This window comes from Amblyomma americanum, chromosome 7, assembly GCF_052857255.1.
Source record: "Amblyomma americanum isolate KBUSLIRL-KWMA chromosome 7, ASM5285725v1, whole genome shotgun sequence".
Classification (NCBI taxonomy): Eukaryota; Metazoa; Arthropoda; class Arachnida; order Ixodida; family Ixodidae; genus Amblyomma; species Amblyomma americanum.
Window position 1 is genome coordinate 60,186,285 of NC_135503.1, and position 21,147 is coordinate 60,207,431.

General features: G+C 46.4%; 1 long non-coding RNA gene across 2 annotated transcripts; it reads right to left on the reverse strand.

The window, feature by feature from the left end:
- Positions 1-14,835: 14,835 nt before the first annotated feature.
- LOC144097140 (uncharacterized) lies at positions 14,836-20,888 on the reverse strand. 2 transcript variants are annotated; one of them, XR_013306915.1, is made up of 3 exons: positions 20,708-20,888; positions 18,402-18,519; positions 14,836-15,095 (listed from the first exon to the last, which is right to left on the reverse strand). It is a non-coding gene; the product is annotated as an uncharacterized LOC144097140 (long non-coding RNA). The 2 variants fall into 2 exon arrangements; XR_013306916.1 differs by having other exon boundaries at positions 18,402-18,535.
- Between the last annotated feature and the right edge of the window lie 259 nt (positions 20,889-21,147).

A 21,147-nucleotide genomic window follows, 5' to 3' on the forward strand; every position in this document is an offset into this window, starting at 1 on the left:
GGACATGGGCCTTCAGGCTATGGACAGCCTTGGCTAACTCCGAAGTACATCTGTCCTCTGCTGGTAAACGTATTTCTTAGCTTATAATTTACCATTTTGGGTTAAAATAATCAGCTACGTGAGCTCTACTTTAATTCAGTCAATTCTCTAACCCGTTGGGGCCGTTGCCATGCAAATAGTTATCACTGAAAGCATGTGAGATATATTTCGCAGTCGGCAGAGAAGGCCGCTGCAGTGCTTTTCTTCCTGTCCTGAGAGACAGATGTCTTTTGCCTGAAAACATCTTACAGAAGGGAGATCAGACCCACCGCAGTGGCTCTGTGGTTAGGGCGCTCGGCTACTGATCCGGAATACCCGAGTTGAAACCCGACCGCGGCTGCAGCGTTTCGATGGAGGCGAAACACAAAGGCGCCCGTGTGCTGTGCGAAGTCAGTGGACGTTAAAGATCTCCAGGTGGTCGAAATAATTCCGGAGCCCTCCACTGCAGCACCTCTTTCCTTCTTTCTTCTCTCAGTCCTTCCATTACCCCTTCTCTTATGATGCGGCTCAGGTGTCCGCAAATATGTGAGAGTCAGTGCGCTATTTCCTTTCCCGAACAACCAACATCCAATTTTCAAGTGAGATGAGCAAGTCATGATATTGCGTATCAAATCTAAATCTTGTAGAAGTGACCACTAGGTTAACCATCTTCTTTTCTAGATGTTTGAACTCATTTTATATGAAATAACTTTTCATAGTGAGTGCTCTGCCTTTCAACTATCATAACCCATTCCCTCTCTAGCTTCTTCGCCCTTACATCTTCCTGAACATTGCATCGTCACCTCTTACTGGGCTGTCCTTCTGGTCTCGTCCTTCCGCATTGAAGTTTAATCAGCTCATTTCTAGCGTTTTCGTTTCCGTACAAAACAGCACAATGACATCCAAGCATTCCCAAATTTTTTGTTCAATATCTTTGAGTTTGACCGTCCCTCGTACGTGGTCGTTCAAAGTCTGTTTTATCTTGTCATTTCATATATCTAGTTTAACATACTGATTTCTGAAACCTTGAACATTTGCACGCCAGTGCAGCAATAACAGGGGAGATTGAATCCCTCCTTAAGCACGGGCGATTGCGCACACGTCATGCATTCTGAAAGCTTTGCGGCGACGATGCTTCCGGCTTTGGTCCTGCGCCAGAGACGAGGACTTTTTGCTCGGACAACAGAAAGGGTGCTCTCCGCTAGCGGCTTTTTTTTGCAGGCGCGGCCTGAGTGGAAAGTTTTTCGGACCCGGCAAATTTGCAGCCAACGATCACGACCTACGGGACAACCTTGTCCGCCTCAGCTGTCGGTTGCCCGTGTAAATGCGGCGAGTGAGAGGGTGCGCTATCGGGAGACATCACCCGGCGGATCCGTCTGCTTCAGGGTCCACCTTGTAATAATAATAATTGGTTTTTTGGGGAAAGGAAATGGCGCAGTATCTGTCTCATATATCGTTGGACACCTGAACCGCGCCGTAAGGGAAGGGATAAGAGAGGGAGTGAAAGAAGAAAGGAAGAAGTAGGTGCCGTAGTGGAGGGCTTCGGAATAATTTCGACCACCTGGGGATCTTTAACGTGCACTGACATCGCACAGCACACGGTCGCCTTAGAGTTTTTCCTCCATAAAAACGCAGCCACCGCGGTCGGGTTCGAACCCGGGAACTCCGGATCAGTAGTCGAGCGCCCTAACCACTGAGCCACCGCGGCGGGTATCCTCCTTGTAAATAAAGCTTTTGGGGGTATCGCTTCAGCTCCATACGTACGCTTCGCTACTCGATAGATGTGGCCCTCAAGCTACACAGCAACCTCTTTGGGACAAAGGTCACCAGACTAGCCCTTCCAGAACCTCCACGTTTCCATTGCCGTTTCTCCTTCCTCTATACCAGTTCATGAGCCAAGGTATATGAAAGGCGTTCTTTCTCTTGAAAATTGTGTTGTGTTGCATTATCTCTCCACACTTTACCCTCAGAGTGCATTACAGCTGACTGACAAATGCGATGTGAAGTGGTTGCTGCTCCTAACGAAACTATTCTTTCACCTAGCTGAGTCAAAATTCCCGCATTTTCACGAGACCTTCGCGGAAGGTGCTCAAAAGCTAAACAATTTTTAATTGTTTATCCCGCCAAGATAGCTCTTTTCAAACATACAGAATACCAAGGAGGTTTATTAGTGGTATATAAAAACAAATTCACTGGTTTGTTTGATTGTTTGATAGCACTGAACACCCAAATATATTTGATGTAGAAACACCATTTTTCGTTTCCCGGCATTTCAACCACGTGAAACACATGTGTCCCGATGTCCTACAAAAGTTTATTCATAAGATTTTGCCAGAATTCCATTCTGGTCTGCCTGTCTTAGCTGTTTTCGGATCTTCACCGCCACTTCGGCAAGACAGAAGAAAGCTTTTAACACAAGAAGTTAATGTCTAAAACAACACCATCGTTCGATGGAACACCCTATATTTCAGAGCTAGCTGTCGACCCCATTCGTTGTCCTTCATATACCTTTCTCCTCCCTCTCCTACGGGACGGCACAGCACACACCATGTAACATGTATGCTTATCTTTGTCAACCGTAAAGTTTCCTGCGTACAGCAGTCCCGGAAATAATGTCTCGTTAATTTAAGCAAAGAGAAGCAAGTCGCATAAAAATTTAGAAACCAGAAAAGCATTGATTACCACACCACAGCCCGCAGGCGAATATTGGGCTATGTATAACCAGACAACATGAACGGCTTACCTTGCACGCGATTTCTTTCCCTTAATTAAAATGTTGTTCGCGTATAGAATGTCACTTCTCTGTTTTCCTCCAATTGAGTCACCGTAATCTTATGCTGAATTTGATAAATTGCTACCTTCTGATGACGTGTTCACATTTACGCAGTCGTTGAACAGTTTTCGACACATACGTGTCAACCTTGTTTGTTTTGTTGCTAGTGTTACCGCTGCGCCCGCACAAAGTCAAAATAGCTCTTCTTGTGGACAGAAATGAGAGGCTGTACTGGAGAGGTAATTTATTTGTGTTACAGTCCCTATAAAGCCATATATATGGCGCCAACTAACCAAGGCCGCACTGCACAATTAACAGCAACGCTGAATCGATGGCGGCCGTAGGTCTGCTCATAATCACCGGACTTCACCGACTAACAGGCAGCCAAGGTGCACTACAGTAACATTTAATTGGGCATTCCGGTAATGTTATACTTTGCGCTTCGTCACTAAGCAGTAGTTAGGACAAAAATGTAAGGGAAATGTTTTAACATCCTTCTTGTTACACAATATTTCTATTCTTCTTTTAGTGCCGACCTGATCAAAATCTAGGCGATTCCTGCGGTCCACCTGATGGTTGCAAATGCGGCACCGAATTTGGAGCGTCCACCGTGCAAAGCCTTCTCTGCATCTTTGTTCCGCAGGGATAAGTTTGGTAAAGATGCACGTCGAAGCCGTCACTATGGAGAAAATAATGAAAAAAGACGAAGAAGAGTGATGAAGCAAGCCATATAGCAGTGGCGCTAACATAATAAATATGAACACAATATGTGTGACAAAAAGAAGAGTATAAAAGTATAAAACTTTCTCTTCACATTTTTTTAATGAAAAACTGCTTTTATTCATTTCTGTGTTCGTAATGGACAGTGTTATATAAAGAAAACCCTGAATAAGGTGGACACAAGCGGCGCTCTATATTGAGTCCTAATTTTTTGCGACCACAATTGTGCATTCGCGCAAAAATCACTCTATCGCTTTTCACTCTTTGCGAACACTTTGTTTCCTGTTTTAGACAATTTTGCTGATCATTTATAAGCACACACAAAAATCGAACGAGCAATCTGAAGTCATATTTTCAATCTGAGAACCATCTCTGAGAGAGCAGCGGTGTGATTAGTAGGTGCGGATGAAGTGCCTGCTGTAAGCTGCAGGTGCCATTTCCAATTTAACTGACATGATTCGAACATTAGCACATGTATGCCCGGAGCAAATTTTACTACATACAGCAGTGACCTTTTGTGGCTTCTGACATTTTTTAGTCATGCTGTCGCCTTTCAGTCGCTCTACGAGGTTTTCATGAGGAAGCCAACATTTTCGAATTAAGCCTTTCATAGATATTGCGCATTGACTGGTGCCTTTGCATAAAATATATTAACAGTCAGAAGAACATATTTACCTTCACCGACATCGACATTCCAGCTAGCAAAATATGTAGGTAAATCAATAATGCTGTAGAATACTCATCACCATCATCATGAACCTGACTGTGCCAAATTTGGACAAAAGCCTCTCTCTTCAAGTAACCCTTTCCCGTGCAGGGCGGCCACCTCCTGCCTGTCAACTTCCTAATCTCATCCGCGCACCTGCCTTTCAACCGCCCCCTGCTACAATTGCCTTCTCTTGGAATCCAGACCGTTACACTTAACGACATTCAGCTATCTTGCCTTCGCATTACATGTCCTCCCCAAGCCCATTTCTTCTTCTCTATTTCGACTAGGTTATCACTGACTTGCGTTTGTTCCCTGACACACTTATATATCTTCCTCTCTCTTGACGTTACTTTCCATAGCTCGCTACGTTGTCCTGAATTGAAATCGTGCCCTTTTTGTTAGCATCCACTTTGCTGCCCGTTGGTGAGTACCGTTAAGATACAGCTATTCTATAGTTTGCTCTTGAAGGATATTGACGATTAGCCTTCATAGTATATGGGTGCCTGCCAAATGCGCTTCACCCAATTCTATTCTTCTAGGTGTTTCGTTCTATAGTTCGAATATGCGGTCACTACATGTCATAAGAGACGTATTTCCTTACCACTTATAGCTCCTCGCTACCAGTCATAAAATGCGGATGTTTTCTGCGACTGTGGAACACTGCTTTAGTTTTCTGCATATCGTCTTTAAACACACCGTTCGGTTGTGCCTCTCGCAGTTATCGGTCATTCTTTTCAGCTCATCCCCTTAGCGACTGAGCAAGACAAAGTCATCAGCGAATCAGCGATTACTCAGCTATTCTTTTACTCTCTTCTCCAACTATCGCATCGCAGATTCCTAAATACCGTCCGTAAGCAGGCGGTAGAAAGCACCGGAAAGATCATGCTTCCCTTCCTGAGAATCTTCTTTATTGGAATTTTATTGCTAGGAGGAGTGATGACGTAGAGGTACAGCCTCTGCTTCGTGTATAAGAGGAGCATGGTTCAAATCCCTATGTCATGCAATTCTTCAGTGAAAAAAAAGAGACAACGGCGTGTTGGTACAAATGCATCGCCCGTTCTGGGTGAGGCCTTAAATCAGTGACAACAGCCGACAGCCACTGCCTCAAAAGAAGATGATTTGGCCATTTGAGACAGTTTTGATAGATTTGGATAGCCCGTGCTCCAGCAAAATTTATTACTGGCAAGAGCTAGCGAGTTTGAACACGGTGAGTCACGGAGGGTTAGACGAAATCACACAAGTCAAAATGCGGGCAGCAATCAGCTGTCCACGACACATGCGTATAGTGGCAGGCCTTAGTTCAACACCAGTGAGAACATCCCACAGATGCAGGATTAACTACCCTGACCATCACATCAGTGTTGTAAAGGAGGATCGAAACCCTAATAAGGACTGCGATCAGAAACCGATCATTTGCATGTACAGCCATGCGGGGCAGGCCAGCAACATTCGTTTCGGTTCACCGCCCCGAAACCTCTAGGCCCCGTAAGAGCAATGTCACTGCCTCTCCCTCTTGTGTACAGAAATATGCTGAAAAAATAACAGTCATGTTATGCGGAAATATAACCTCCCAAATGCCGAGTAGACAGAGTGCTAGAAATATCACGGGAGCACGCTAAAACTGAGCATCGCCAATCTAAAGAGGACGGTCAGACAGTGCTCAACGTCGCAGTGATCTAAGGCACGAGCTAACGAAAGGTACCTTCAACTAGATCCGAATACTCGAGAACTTTGGCTTCGTCAGTGGTGACTGCTACAATTCGGGAGTGCAGGTACACAGGAAGTTATATGTGAGCTGGCTTTCCACGGCGACGATATTTAAGAATCAGCAGAGATCCTTGCACTCGTTTAAAGCCAATGGCGATGGGGGCAGTGGCACTGCGGTAAAAGGACTTGAACTACCGGTGAAAGAATAATCTAGAATCAGGCGGCGCCTTAAAAGCTGCATCCTCTACGAATGTCAGTAGCCCGGAGGGGAATGTTAAAGATGAAGAATAAAACGGACTCAATGGCATAGCTCAAGGAGAGGACGGGCATAATCAAGATTCGATCGATGCAACGCTAGACCACAAAGGACTTGTTTTTCTTGGTTGGGTATTTTGCACAATGTATTCCCAATAGAAAAGTACTGACCATCCCTCTCGTCTAGTTCAGAAAAAAAAGGTGGATTCGTAAGAAAAAATGAATATTTTGAGATGAATGATTTTTTAAAGTAAAAATCACTTGTTTGTGTTTGTGTTGCTTGTTCTTCCTTGCCCGTTGTCCTGAGTGCGCTTTATTTTTTCCATGCATCTTGTCTTGTCCTGCGCTCCGAACTAACTCCAACCTCTCAGAGGTTCTAGGGTACGGTGTGGTTAGTTCGAGGTAAGTTCGTAAGAGCGTCGCGCGAGCTGTAACCAATGGAAGGAGGGAATCGCGCCGCCTAGGACACGTAACTTTGTGGCATGATCAGAACTTCCTCTCACTGGTGGCAGTTAAATTAATGATTGTCGCGAGTGGTTGTTTGAGGAGAGCAACATGAGTCGCACAATCCTTACCGGTGCTTGTGGTAGAAAGAGCTACCTGCCAGTTCAGTGGCACATCGCTTAACCGCTGCGTAACTGCGCCACTGCGCTGGCAGTGGTACGAGGACTCGCCGCGATCTATGAATGTTAAGAAGAGAATGATCAATTCTGCACATGTTGGCATTAACCCACTAAGGCTCTTAAAGGTGCACTAAAGAGAAATCCGCACTCGTCTTTTTACCGCAAGAACTCTATCGACACGTTCCGGGCATTCTTGGAAACTTCGAATTATTGTCCTGTGCGGCCGATTGCCCTTGTTAAATCGAATTAAACGTCCCGGTTCCCGCCTTTATTTTTTAACTCAACGCGGCAGGTAATCGAAGTGAACCAACGCGTGGAGTGCCTTTCAGCCAGCCCAGTGGCGGCTTCGCTTTCGCTTTTATTTGTTTTTTTATTTCACTGAATAAACAGTTTCAGTCACAGACAATATAGCAGCAAATTAGGCCCACGGAAATAAAAATACACGTGGACTCTGATTTACGTATCACTCCGCCGGTGGCAGAGCGGCAAGCCGCCACGGGACTGGCTGACGCGTTGGTTGACTCCTCCTACCTACCGCGTTGAGTTAAAAAAAAAAGGAGTGAGCCGGCATGTTTAATACAATTTAATTACGGCAATAGGCTGAACAGGACAATAATTCGAAGTTTCTAAGAATGACCAGAACGTGTAGATAAAGTTCCCGCCGTAAAAAGACGAGGTCAGATTCCTGTTTAGTACACCTTTAAGGCATAGCTTAAGTGCCTCCTGCATGCGCGCTGATAAGACTTTTAACACTTCTAATACTTGCTGTGCTACTCGGCCACCAAAGTAGAGTGGGCGATATCAACACGGCGAAAGGCGGCGGAGAGTGTTCTGGCTTCATGTTAGCCCAAAAGCCCGTTTAATATGGCGTTCTGCTAAGCTACCTACGATACATCTTATGGCGTTATCTAATTTTTTGGCGCATACAGCCACCATCACCGAGAAGGCATTTTAACTTTGTTCAAAATGGTTGTCCTGAATGAGTAAGAGGGAAATTGGAGGCTAAGAGCTCCTAGAGTATCCGCAGAAAAGATTTTTTCTCGAACTGCACAAAGTTTAAATTTTTTGCAATAAAATTTCATTTCACGAGGGGGCTCAAACTTTGACTCCGAAAAAAATATTCCTGGCCATTCATTACAGGTAATATACCGCGCAGATTTCCAAACTAGAAAATATGCGGAAAAGGACGCAAGGTATTTGCCTAAAGTAACCGGGCAAAGGTGGTTTGTTTCTAAGCCGCGTAGCGAAGTACCTATGGCAGACCTTAAGATTTGAATCTGCGTAAAAAAGAACCTTTGTTCTCACGTTCTGACGCCTTGCGGTTGTAGCGACCCGCGCGGCTGGCAGTGGCGAAATGCCAAAAAGGACGAAGTATCCATAGCACGCGCTCGAGAGAATGCTCGGGACCTTGGTCAGGGCCGGACGGTGCCGCCGCCATTGCGCTGCTGTCTCTACTCTGGCAGCCCTCCAATAAATGTGGCCGCAGTCGCCTTCCTGGGCGTCCTCCACATTGTGGTGACCAAGGACAGCCCGGACGCCCCGGCAACCGCAGCACCGAAGCTGTACCTTCGAGTTCCTGCCTCGCCATGAACCTACCGCAATATGAGTGGCGCCCGATCCCGCCCCAGGGACCCGTCCCGTGTACAGCTGTGGCCATTCCGCCCGCACCGCCCCATTGCATGGTTCGCGAAAGTGGAGGCCCAGCTATACGTCAACGGCGTGTCGTCCCAGATTTGGCGGTTCCTCCTCGTCAAGTGGAAGCTGCCCGCCAACGTCTTTGACCAGCTTGACCTTCCACCACCGGACGACTACCTGTTCGATGGATTGATGGCGGCATTTTTCCGTTTTTACGGCGCTCCACTCCACCATCCTGCTGCCAGCATTGCACCACATACTTTGACAAAGGACGCAAGTACGGTTGCAATCACCTGTTCGGCAGCGGCTCCTGCCCAGGCCTCCTCACACACTCCCATGAGTCCTCCTGTGCTATTACACGTTGAGGTCCCACTCATCGAGCACCCCATCTCTCCGGCTGGTTCTTCGACCCGTGGATCCCCTTCGTATTCCACGCACAGTTCCTCGGCAACTCCTTCCTGCCTCCGGCGCGGCCCACTCTGCCTCCTGCCGGAAGCCACACGCCCACTCGACACTGCCCAGTTGCACAAGACAATCTGCTTGCATCGCGCCACGCCGCTTGCTGTACATCTGACGCCGTAAGCCATATCTGTCCCACCGCGACAGCCGAGCCAACCACTGCGGATCCTCTTTTCCACGAGGCGTCCAGACACAACCGCGCGTCTCATCCACCGCAGCCGGTGGCGTCTGCACCGTCCTTAAGGGCCATGTGTGATCTTGCCGCCCCTACTCCTCATTTGCCTCTAGTTACTATGCTGCCGTTAGATCACATTCGCTCTTTTCACTGCGGCTGGCGCTCTTAAGTCGCCTACTCCAGCTCCTTCTCCACGCCTTGCGACACCTCAGTGTCTGACAGCCAGTGATAGTAGCGGCAAGCTGCACGCCCAGCGACCTGCGCCGATGTTTTTGCGTCGCCAGTACCGCAGCTTGCTTATACATATGTCAAGACCTCGCTGCCAGCCGCGTCACATTCGACGTTCCCGCCGTATACGAAGCTCTTCAGCGCAAGTATGCCGCCCTTCCTGTCGCCGGTTTAGGGCTGCCGGTTTGTGCTGCCGGTTTAGGGCTGCCGTACAGGCTCCGTTATACGGTTGAGAAGCAAAAACATGTTGTTCGCTTACTTTTGCCAAAGGAAATACGTATTTTGTGAATTACAATAAAACAGCAGTCTTTTTATAGTTTTGCACCCGGAACCAATAGGTGGGGGATATCATGGTGATGAAAACTCTTTTTTGAAGGAATGGATGACCGTGGAACCTGCCCTTCTGAGCGAGGCTTCTGTCCTGGGCTCCAATCGCTTGTTATCCTGCGTGTACAAGTGATTAACCGCGTCTGATCGCTTAGCCTATAGCTACACAGAGCAGCTTCCCGAGAGGTATTGGTAATGGTCGCTGCCATGGGATCAGAGTAGGAGACGAAGAGAAGTATTATGAGGGAAAAAAGTTTGCTTGTGCAGGAGGTTTTTGAAGGAGTTCATCCGAAGCTGGCCACACGCTGTGGCGTACCCTCTGGATAGGGATGAGTGGGTTGGTCTAAACGTTCTTCAGTGTAGTCAGCAGTATTCTAGGAGGCGCGAGTTTGTTAGTGGCTGTCTCAGTAGTGCGTCGTTAAAATGTGTTCGCATTTTGCCTGTTGTACGGCGTGGAAGTTCTCGAGCGAGTGCATGTTCACGCTCGCTTCCAGGAACAGGCGTTTGGCCTAGATCCCAGACAATGCGTACCATGGGGAGTGTGGCTGCGATCGGCGAGTTCCTACAGTATTAAGTCGACATCATTAAAGAGCTCGTGTCACAGAAAAGCTCCTGACGGCGTTTTTGGCGTTGTAACACGAAAGCCTCAAAATAATGATAATACGAATAATAATCTTTATTTGCCTTTATACTTTTAGATGGGAGGGCTGGAAAAAATCTCATAAAGATATGGGGAATCGAACCAGAGACATTAAGATTGCGAGGCGAGCACGCCGAGAAGACGCTACGAAGGCTCTTTTTTTTTCCTTTACTGCCATACTGTAACAAAACACTAGAACATCTACAGGGACAGTCACCAAATCTTGACTCCAGCAACCAGCCAGATCTTCCTGGCAGGCTTTGTCAGGTTTAAAATTCCCTCAACAGCCTCAAATTTTCCAACGTACACTACTAAGACTCGTTGGTTCGAACTGAATAAAAGTGGACTTAGTTAATACGTTGTGGTCTTTGACTTCATGAAGTGTCTTTGTGCACTGATGCGTACAGGAGTAATAACTCGGCAGAGCTACAAAACGCTGTCACGTTCCACTCTTAAAGGCGAAGCTTAAGCGTGCTCCAATTTTTTGTTGCGTGCGGAGGGTTAGCAGTAATGCTGTCTATATTTCCTCGGAAGAGCCGGCGTCTTGTCGTCGCACCTTCAAGAAGTTTCCTCCTCTCCTGTCCGCCTGGCGCTGACGGCCCGTCCGCGCCATAGTAATGTATTTTTGGTCACTACTCCATGAAAACCGGGAAAAAACCATTCCGCACAGCCAGCGGGCCAGCCGGAGATCGCACGCCATTCTTCGAGACTACCCCTTCCACGTTCTATGGCGTAGTAGGAGAGCTGGAGCGCCCGAGGAAAAAATTGTACTTTTGTTAAACACTTTTCTTCCCTTAGTAAATCGGTGTTATAGGATTTTTGTGCAAATTAACCTCCCTCAAGTCAAACTGTTTGCATCTTATGCCATGCATCGTCTCACTGCTGTGCTAAGGTTTTTGACTCATGAGCTTTTGAGTCAAGCCCGTTCTCTGCCCACGTGGCGAGAATTGGTTGTGCACCAAACGTTTATCTACCACCCACTTTTAAGGGTGTAACGCTGTCTTCCACGAATAACGCGGCAACTAATCAGGATAGCAGAAAACGAATGGCAGCATCCGATAGAGGGGACAAAATGTAACCCCCACACAAAGTTCGATTACTCTAGAGTGATTAGTTATTTATACCCAATTGTAGCGAAAAAAATAAAACAGCGAAATGCGTAAATATGGCGCGGACGTCGATATAGCGACGGGAGAGGGCGGCGTCACACCCGATGTCGTCATAGTAACGGCGCGCGCGCTGGTGGCGCCACCTGCGCGCCACCACCAGAGAACCTAGAAGCCAGAGAAGAGAAGAAGGCCGGAGAAGCAGACCGCAATCGCCAACAATGTCGTCTGGATCGAAAGTGTGGCAAGGTAGACTGGTATGGGAACCTGCGAAGATAGAATCGCAGTCGGCAAGGCCAGAGGCTTTCACCTTGCCGCACTTTAGATTGGCAAAATGCTCCCATAATTTTTTTCCTAGAGAGCGTGATTCTGGCTAAAGCTTGTCCGCTTAATAAATAGAGGACATTGCCTTTGAGAATAAAACAGCTGCTACCCCATGCCCTGAGGGAGTCTCGGCGTACAGACTATCAATTTCTATGTCTCAACAAGTGAGGCCAAGACGTGTAGTTGAATGAAAATTAACGCAGACTGGATACCCCAGCGTATCTCGGTATGTGTTTTAATAGGTAATAACTTGCTTGAGGTTGAGCCTTCACTGTCTTATTTTATACGTTCGTGCTGCGCTCTCCATACTCGACGGCATTACTGCTTTTGCCGTTGATGTGCAATCGAGCTGGATGATTCAAGACAGAGAAAGGATATTCGTTGCAGCCTATGACGACTTTGCGATAGAAAGATAGAAAGGTGGTCATAGCTGTCTAACGTGTCTCTTAGTTAAAATATGTCTCGGGTTAGGCTAGTCGGATTTGCAATATACAATACCGGCGGTTTTTGTGTTCACAAAAAAAAACAGCATTCCTTAGGCCAAAGAGCAGGTGAGCAATCTGGTGCGTGGAGGAGCGACAGAAGCGATCTTCGCGCATCCACTTAGCATGTCCGATCGAGGAAGGAAACGGTTGATGGCACTGGTTCTTCAAGCCACAAAAGCAAGTAGTGTAAATTGCACGCTAGCCACTTAAAAAAAGTAAAGCCAGTGAAGGCTGCGGCACATGTAGCAACCAGAAGTGCTTGCCTGCGACCATTTTCGGCAATTTTGAGTGAGGAGACCCCATAATAACTGCTAATTTCGTGCGATGCAACTCGCGATGACAGCTAGAGACGGCGATGATGGAGACGATGATGAGTATGTTGCAATGGTCTGGCGTTTGCTTCAAGCTGCCAGAAAGTGGTCATTATCCGGACTACCACGAATATGCAAGAGCCATACTAGTTTTAGGAATGAAAATATTTTAAATCAATAGCCTTACTTGACCCATTAAGCGAAAATCTGCGCGTGTCTGCATGTGTTGTGACACCCGATGGTACCTATAAAAGAGCACGTCCACATGCAACCTGGCAGGTGGCGGTTAACTTAATGATCAGTCCTGCGAGGTTTCTCCGGCAGAGCAATCTGGATCGGAGAATCCACCTGTTGCAGCGCCTGCCATCCCAGGAAAGGGATGACACTCGATAGTACCCATAAAAGATGCACAGGCACCTGTAAAATTAATGAGTGGTCGCGCGACAAATTCCACCGGTGACAGCTCCTGCCATTCCAGAACAGTGGCGCACCACTTAACCCCTGCCCCACTGCGCCAGGAGTGGTATGAGGACTGCCAGGGATCTGTGAATGTTAAGTACAGAAAGAGCAATTCTGCATATATGGGCGTTAACCAATTAGCTACCGCGTCATAACCTTAAGGCGGATCAGCGCGCTGATCAGAAGGGGTGCGGCGGCGTCACGGAGGCGACTACGTAGAGCCATGCAGAGGCAGAATTGCCAGGTGTGCGGCATCGGGGTACATCACGCCGCAGCGCACGGCGACTGCGTTCGCAAAGTGAGTGGGTGGGCTAACGCCTTCTCACACGCAAGCAGACTTAAGTGTCCCTGCCTAGTTGTTTTTTTTTACGTGAGTGATGTGAGCTAATCATACCAGACGTTTGCGGGATGAATTTGTGACGTCCCTGTTGCAGCGTCAGGGCCTCATCATGAAAAAAAAGCTATTCCTCTGTCTTGCTCTAGCTCCACATTAATTTATTGATTGCAAAAGAAATCTGAGCAGCAAACGATCAAGTGGTACTCTGATTTGGGCTAGTTGGTCCGCCTTCGAAGTCAACTCTAAGAGTCAACCGTGATCCTTATAGATATGCCAGCCTGTATTTTGCTTCTATTCGTGGGCACATTCAGTTATCAAAATTATCGCGATACGTTTGTTTGAATCCTCGCAAATGTTTGCTCTCCATTAAAATATAAAACGACTCCACTCGAAAAAAAATTCTAAGGTAGATTACGTACTCCTTAATGCGAAATTTGAGCTCTGCCCTGTAGGCGTTTTGGTTTTGGCGATACATTTAGGTCCATAATTTGAGAGACAGGTGCATGTATGTACAGTTACAAAGCAATCTTTATTTTCCACGCACACTCTTTCTTCAAGTAACACTCCTCTCACACTGTTTGTTGGTCATGAAGATGGCTTTGTGGTCGAAGAAATTTATGTAGATATGTTCAACCTGCTGCAGAAAGGCCTGGTTCATATACAGACGGTTTATGCTAAGAAGACAACGCTGGTAGTGGCGTGCCGACGCGGACAAGCACCACTCTGGCGCCGTTTATCAGCGAGCGGCGGCACTTTCGTTCATCCGGCACGGCCGGTCGCGAGGGGAGCGTGCCCGCGCTCCCCTCGCTCTCCTATTCTCTCCTTTCTCCCCTCGTCCTCGGTTACACCGACGGCGACGGGGCTCAACACACGAACGGGTGCATAAGAACTACGCTCTAAAAAACGCCGCCCAGAATGGCAGCCAATTTCAAAGCACAAAATTTCTAAGCAAATTACTTGCACTCATGATAGCATTCACTGGCACAGACAAGAAATTTGCCCGGAAATTCGCGAGTACAGAGTGCGATGATTTATTCTAGCCTCCGAGTCTACTTCAGGTTTGGATGCAGCAGAATCAAAAGAACGGTGCGCGGAAAGGAACACAGAACGAGGGTTAAGCTGCACTGACAACTGCGCTGTTAATGCAGCTTAGTCCTCGTTCTGTGTGTTCCTTTTCTCTGCGTAATGTTATTTTGATCCTGCTGCATCCAAACCTGAAATATACACCAATTATCTCAGTTATTTACCCTTTTAACTCTGAGTCTACCTATTATCCGGCTACTATTAATGAAATGTTTTGGCTGGCTGCGGGATATGAGTGACAATGGTTCTTTTCCCGATTGTATATTAGTTTGAAAGTTTATAATAAGCACTGAGGAACAGACGATCAGCTTTATGAGAATGCTCTTTCCAGGTCCGGGACAACGTATGTAGGCATTATACACCTCCACTGGCCCATCTTTACTTATTTTCTGTAATATATCGCATGGCGTCATCCACCATAAAGAACAATTGGGAACAATAACCACGCTTGTTGCTTCCTCCTCGTATGTCACACTTTTATTCTTCACACATCTGTTAATGCGTATTGCATTGCTTGTGAGGCTTAATAACGGGCTTTACGGTGCTTCAAGTTTCTTCACTTTATTTCACATTTTGAAAATTTTTTTGTGCACAAGGATGAAAGCTACCCCGATAGAACGAAGATGCAGGAAAGTAATCCACGATACTCCCTTCCCGGGAGGGAGCCGCATACACAACCCGGAGGACCACATGGATCACCTGGACTTTGTCTAGGAAGGCACTAATTGGAAAGAGAAAGATGGTATTTCAGAATTCCTGCTTGAGGTAAATAAATTTTGGCCTATTCTGTACTGCTCCTGTATTACCACACTTCGAAAATGCAGGCGTGCCGTTGAATCTTTTCTCCTCATCTCTACACAATTAACAACAGCAGAAAAGTTGCCACTAAAGAAAACTATAGGCACTGTTCTTTTTCGCGTCATTTATTAACCCCCACGTGGCAGCTACGACGTAGGGCGTAAGACACGTCTGCTCAGTATTCTCGCATGCTCTCGGCTTCTCGGCGCAAGCATTTGTATTCATTACTTTTACTTTACAGTAGCGTCCCGCGTTCCAGGTGAGGCCAGTCAGGAGGATGCAGGAAATGAGGACGCTAGCGTTGGCAAAAGTATATTTACACACCATTTTGTTCACGCCAGGAGCTATCCAGACACGCAATGGCTGTTACGCACAAAGAGAATCAACGCGGACATTAACCAAGCACATGCGAGCGCTAACAGCCGCATGTGCGAGGGAATCTACCAATACGTGATTGAAAGTAACGCATCAACGCTGTCACTCTAAAGTCACCGAAATTAAAGACATTCTGTATATTCCAAATGAGTAAGGCGTTGACATTCTTCAATAAGTTCTTGTTTGGTCATCAGATGAGATATTGGGCATTCACGAGTGAATGAAATTTATCCTCGTGTGATTTCTTTAATACAGACCTTTGCTTTCAAACTCCTGCTCTGCTCAGTGACGCTCATGTCGTTCATGTCACGCTAATTGTAAGTTATTATATTGCCCAAATACCCTCTGCACATGCTTGTATGACCTGCATGCCGGCTGATTGGGGGGGAGGAATAGGGGGTATTGCATTGCGTATAGCAGCTGCTGCAATAGTCGGCGTCGTTGCTTTTGCGACGACAGTTGCCACGACACGCCTATTTCAGCTCCCTTCTGTCTGCATGAGGCAGTTACAGTGGACAAGTCGGAGCTCGGAGCCAGGCGACACATGCGTGCACTTCTCGGTTTTTTCCTTCACTGCAGCAGCACCGTCTGCCAGCGTCGGCGCTAAAGGCCTCAGCGCGTCGCTTTGACACTTCCCACATTGGCACTTAAAAGACGTAGGGTTCGCATTCCACTCACACCTACTCCCTTCCACACGGTGTGAATGGACAGACGGACGGACAGAATTGTGCGGGTAAAAAGAGTTGAAAATGTGGCGGTTAAATGAATTTCCAAAATAGAAAGCCTCCAGAAGAAAATTCGGGTATATGACGTTTTACCCGTTCTTTCCAATTAGTCCGAAAAGTGTATTGTTATACAGTGATCTAGCACTCACTGAGCGTTGCAGTTCATGCTACTGCACAACGTTATTTCTCGGTGTGAGGCATTTGCTTTCTAGGCGATAATTATAAAGATCCAATAATATAACAAAAATACCTCCAATTAAACAATATCGCAATAACAGCAAACTAGACGAGAAGGAAAGGACAGAAATTATCAAATAAAGGAAACATTCAGATCCGGTGTTTTCTTTTGTACGCGCCGTAAAAAGCCGAACTGTGAGGGACCAGAAAAACTGCCCCTTCGTTTGAAAGGCATTGACCCCCTCGTATAACGTCATGCACTCGCGCATTTGTAGGCGATTCCTACTGCTGTCAGTCCACTAAGTACACTACGAAAACTTATGAATTGCACGTTTCGCATAATAAATACCTTGCGCTAACTCAGCGTACAAAGCGGCTCGAAGACGCCTCAACCTATTCTGTCTTATCATTAAAATATGATCCTATTTTATGCGCTGCGCAGTGGGAACCAGCCGAAATCCAATATCTCGTCGAACTCAGTGAGGGCAAATATGATCTCACAAGAGCTATGCTAACACCACTAAGCATCTAAGCAGGCTCTGCTTAAATTTGTCAAAGATGTTAGGACAATCGGTTCATACTGTTGTGTAAATGCCGCTAAAGCATACTTTCATGTGACGTCAAAGGTCAAGATTTTACAGCTATAAAAAGCAGCTACGTTTTATCTTCACATTTCTGTTATCAATGTTGCGGATTAAACCATGGAATGAAGGCGTTTTGTTCTTATGTGTGCTATAACTTTTATGCGTGCTATCAGGGACAGAGGTTTGAGGAGGGCTAAATTTTCAGATCTGTATCACAGATACATAGTATGTGGCATTAGAGCCGACATTACTGAATTTATGGACGTTCGGCGTCGCTTCCTTGAAAGTGATGTGTACTTTAGCAGGTTGCTCATAACCACAAGAGCTTCGCAGCACGGTGCGGTTAATTGCGCATGCTTTGAAACTTACAACTAAGTCTTCGCAGTGGGCTTGAGAATAAATATTCATGCCGTTCTTTGAATAATGCGGCATCGTGCTGCCTTCAAAGCTCACACTTGAACCTCAGCACAAATTGCACCTCTCACTAAGCATGCTGCAGTTGCAAAATGGTGTTCTCAGTGCATTCTTCCAAGCTACTTGCACCTCGACGTTCCATAGTAAGCACTTCTAGAAACGGTTTAAACTTTCCTATGGTTGGGATGATGCCCTTTAGGAAGAAGGAAGATAAGACTTTTACTACTCGGTGGATGATAAGTGTAGCTCGGTGATAAGCAAATTGATTTGGGGTAAGATGCCTGGTAGATGGGAAAGGCCCAGTTTGAACACTTTGCTGTATTCGGATTTTTTCTTGCGTTATATAAGGGCAAACACCCTACTGTTGCAATTTCTACATACTTTCGCAAATAGGATTTCCGGACTGCTCATCTGTACATTTGTAACTCATTTATGCTACCGAATATTTATATTTCTTGCTAGAGTAAAGGTTTTTCGACAATGGTTGACGTTTTGTTGTTGCGTTCGGTGTCCATTACCGAACTACACCGATACTCTTATAGCCATACCGCCGGGGTGACTCAGTGCTTAGGCGCTGGGCTACAGAGCCAGGGTAGCCCAGATCGAACCCGACCACAGCGGCCAAGTTTCAATGGAAGCGAAACAAAAAAGGCGCCCATGTGCTGTTCGACGCCTGTTCCTGAGGTGGCTGAAATTGTTGCGGAGCCCTCCTTACGGCACCACTTTTTTATCTTTCACTCCCACCCTCCTGTCTTCCCTCACAGCATGCATGAGGCGTACATCTAAATGTGATACAGTTATGTGCCTAACATTTCCTCAAATTCCATTTTTAATAGATCCGCCAGCAATGCCAGGGAAAAGAGATTCACTTTGCAGAGTGCCTTGCGCCCTTCGGAAACTTTCAGCGCGAATTGGTGAAATTTTCATGGGATCATAATTTGAGAAATGCATTACCAGCCGAGGGCAATTTCTTGGTATTGGGGTGCTCGACCCTCGAACACGACGTGGCCTCTGAGCTTGATAACTATGCTTGATGACATTAGCACCTTGAGCCGTGGGTGGATAAACACATCTGAAAAGAGGGAAATCTGCAAAGATGATTATCGCTTCAAAGTTACCAATAACGTCTTTCGCTTTGCTGTTCTACGACTCCAAAAGAGGAACTTCATAAATTAAGCGTAACGAAATGTATAGAATCATTTTATGCGCTCAATTCCAATTTCTCAGGACGTCGCTAATTTTGAAAGCTTATAACATTTATTACTTCAAGATTATAGAATCTTAGCTGAATGTAGAATATTATTGAAATTTGGCACTACTTGTTTGAAAATCGTTCTGATATGAAACGAAGATTAATGTTTCGCGGTCGTGCTGCGTATAGCGTGCCAATTCTATAAGCAAAGAAAGCACGAAGTATCTGAAAAAGGTTGCTGTGGGCAGCGCCACTTTTTTCGGCCATTTTTACAGATAGCGGCATTTGTGACGTTCCCCAATGTCGACAAAATCACCTTTACCAACCGCCGGAACTGCCTCAGGCTACCTTTGTCTTCTTCGGGGAGGGGCGCCTGCTGATCCATGATGACGCGACCACACGTTGCTCTTTAACACAATCAGCTGACTACCCCTTGCACGTTGGTATCGTTGCAGCCAGTCTGTGCCTTACACCTAGTGTAACTTTGTTGCCATGGGGTGGAACGGACTAGAGCCACTGGCAACACCCGGTTGGGAGACGGCGACAAACAATTAAAGGCGCCAGTGCTTTCTGAGGAAAGTACATAGCGTACTAACAATCTAACTTCTCGGCGGACACCTTAACTGCACAATGAAGGAATGTAGGAAGGTGTGGTTGAAAGAAGAAAAAAAGAGGTGCGGTACTGGAGGGCTCCATAATAATTTCGGCAGCCTGGCGATCTTTAACGTCCGCTGACTTCACAAAGCTGCTTCTGCGTTCCGCCTCCATCGAAACCCGGTTGCCGAGCTCTGGTGTGAACCTAGGTATTCCGGCTCAGCAACCAAGTGCCCAAGCCACTGAGCCAGTGCGGCGGGTCACGTGGGGGAAGGAAGGTAGGAGACGAAGAAGAAACAGAGCAAGAGGTGCCCAAGTTTAGAGCTCTTGAATAATTTCGACCAATAGGGAATCCTTAACACGCACTGACATCGCACAGCACACTAGCGCTTATGCGTTCCGCCTTCATCGAAACGCAGCCGCTGTGGTCTAGTTCGAACCCGGCTACTCCGGCTCAGTACCTGAGCGCCCTAATCACTAGGACAGCGCGGGGGATCCGACAAACAGTTCGAAACACCTCTCGCACAACCCGGATGCATCAGTCGAAAGGTTTTTACGTGGTTTAACGAAAAGACTGGTAGCCTTCTGAGAGTCGGCGGACACCTCAACCGCACTGTGATATAAAAAATTATGTGAGAGGAAGAGAAGCCAACTGTTTTCACGCCTCTTGCAAGTTTCACTACTTACACAGCATAGCTCAGGCATAAAAACTTTCCTCCTTGCATTAGGTGTTGTTTTGACTTTTTCAAGATTAAAGGCATGCATAAAATATTTTAAGCCGATGCATGTCGTCTTCTTTATCTTTTAGAGCCGTAAGCGACAGAAGTAGTTGAATGAAACCCTCTTCCACAATTATTCGATATATATAACAGTACAGAAAATAGAAACATGTGTTTGTGCTAATGCTGGCCTTACGAAGCCACACCAAAAGTTAGACATGTGGAAAGCAGTGCACGACCGTGTACATGGCAATTAAGTAACTAGTGTTGCCGTATGGGAGACGCTTCACGAGGCCCCAACTTTTGCACGTCTAGATAAAGAAACGTGGCTAATGCTCGCCCACTGAGTCGAAGGACCCGGGTTCAGTTCCCGTTGCGGCGGCCACATTTTTAAGAAGGCGAAACGCAAAAGGCATTCTTGGGCTGTGCGATGGGAGTGCATGTTGAATGTCCCGAGGTCGTTTAAATTATTCCGGAGCCCTCCACTGCGGCATCTCTTTCTCTCCGCTTTCACTCTCTTCTCAAACCTTCCCTCGCGGCACTCTTGGTATGTCCGCCAAGATTTGAGACTGTTAGTAACTGTGCTATTTCCTATCCTAAGTTCTCGTAAGATCTCGAAACGCGAACTAACTTAGTGTAATCGACGCCGATAAGGCAAAGATTAAATAAGTTGCCTCTAACCGAGCAGCAGTCTGACCTTCGTTTCTTTGATTAAATTAAACTACACTAATAAAATGATAAAAAAACATGCTTACTCCGATGCTACAATCAAGTACAATACACACAGGCACTGGGTTGTCGAATTCATGTGATCTCTGCAATTCGCCCGACAGTAACAAACACTGATGCCCAGCTAATAAAACTGCTGGCATGCGCCAGCGTATCTTTAATGCGTGATGAATGCACGTTTGCTGAGATGGTCTTTGATTTAATGCCTTCTTCTTGAGCAGCGAAACGCGCCGTCGAAATGAAATCTAGTTTGACATGCTTGTAACAGATGTATGCAAATTAACTTCTTAAGAAAAGATTTGAAATCTCGTTATACACTGCACAAAAAGCTCTGTCGTTGCTAAGCCACGGCCGGAATCAAGCAGTTTTCTTCTTTATTATTCTGCATGTTTTAGTCAAACAACCCTCAAGAGCGGTAACATACATACTGAAAGCGAATGTGATGCTCTTAAAGTGTATTTGGGAA